The following is a 1,409-nucleotide window of genomic DNA, read 5'->3' as shown; positions in this document are numbered from 1 at the left end:
AAAAAGACAGGAACTGTTTTTACATAACATGTAAACTTTTCACACTGTGAGCACTCAAAGGAGGAGTGCAAATAACTTTTTCTTCAAAGTTAGAGTGAAAGCGTCAGTTGGCTAGAGTGCGTGAAGCAGTAAAAAATAACCTTTATTTTTATTTTTAACTCGAGCTCGCGGCCAAACCGTAAAAATGAGACAAATAATTCTTTCTTAAAATGTAGACATAGTTGTTGGGATTCATAAAATGTAACTTTGAAAGGCAGGGTCTGCACAAAATTTAAACGGGGGTGCCGAGTCCGGCAGCAATACCTGTCTCACTCTCATCGACACCTAATGTAATCGTCTTTTTTTTTCAAAAGAATCTCACTCTGTGTTCGCACTGAGCTTACGCACTCATTATAAGGAATATCTGAATAAAATAGAGACTGTAGAAACTTCTGGCTTCAGTGTCTGGCACGGTCTTTTCGGTTTATGAAAAGAAGTAACGGTTTTCTCAAAATTTGCAGTTGTTTGAAGCCATGTAGAAACCAAATTCTGGGCAGATTTTCACATTGCCATGGCAACGGCAGCTCCTGACCCGTGTGCGTACCTTTTGGCTGTGTTACAGCTGAGGGTATGGATGGAAAAACGTCATAGTATAGTATAAAATTTCAAAAAACGTCATAGTATAATAAGGCATAAAATTGGCAAAAAACGTCATAGTATAGTATGGCATAAAATTTCAAAAAATGTCATAGTATATGCATTACTATACTTTGATTTTTTCATGACATTTTATGCCTAATGGACAATCTTTTGTGATATATCATGGATTAGTATGCTAAAATATCCTTAATACCTTGCTATACTATGAGCTTGTGATGTAGAAGTATTGTGGTACAATGGTCAGGACTACTGCCTAACACTAACAAGGTCATGGGTTCAATCCCTGTTTTGGGGCTTTACTGTCCTATGATGCTTTTTGGCATTTTTATGCCTCACTATACTATGACGTTTTTTGACATTTTCACGCAATAGTACACAATGAAGTTTTTGGGCATTTTTATGCCGAACTATACTGTGACGTTTTATGCCATACTATACTATGATGTTTTTTTGCCATTTTTATGACTTATTATACTATGACATTTTTTGAAATTTTATGCCATACTATACTATGACGTTTTTTTGAAATTTTATGCCATACTATACTATGACGTTTTTTGCCATTTTTTTGCCTTACTATACTGTGACTTTTTGTGCCTGACTATACTATGACGTTTTTTGCCATTTTTATGCCTTATTATACTATGACGTTTTTTGAAATTTTATGCCATACTATACTATGACGTTTTTTGCCATTTTTATGCTCTACTATAATATGTATTCTTTTGGCATTTTTATGCCTTACTATACTGTGACGTTTTGTGCCTGAC

The sequence above is a fragment of the Seriola lalandi genome, unplaced genomic scaffold (assembly GCF_002814215.2).
Source record: "Seriola lalandi dorsalis isolate HSWRI2012SDOR001 ecotype SW California unplaced genomic scaffold, Sedor1 jcf7180002054979, whole genome shotgun sequence".
Lineage (NCBI taxonomy): Eukaryota > Metazoa > Chordata > Actinopteri > Carangiformes > Carangidae > Seriola > Seriola lalandi.
Note: the sequence above shows the minus strand (reverse complement) of the source record.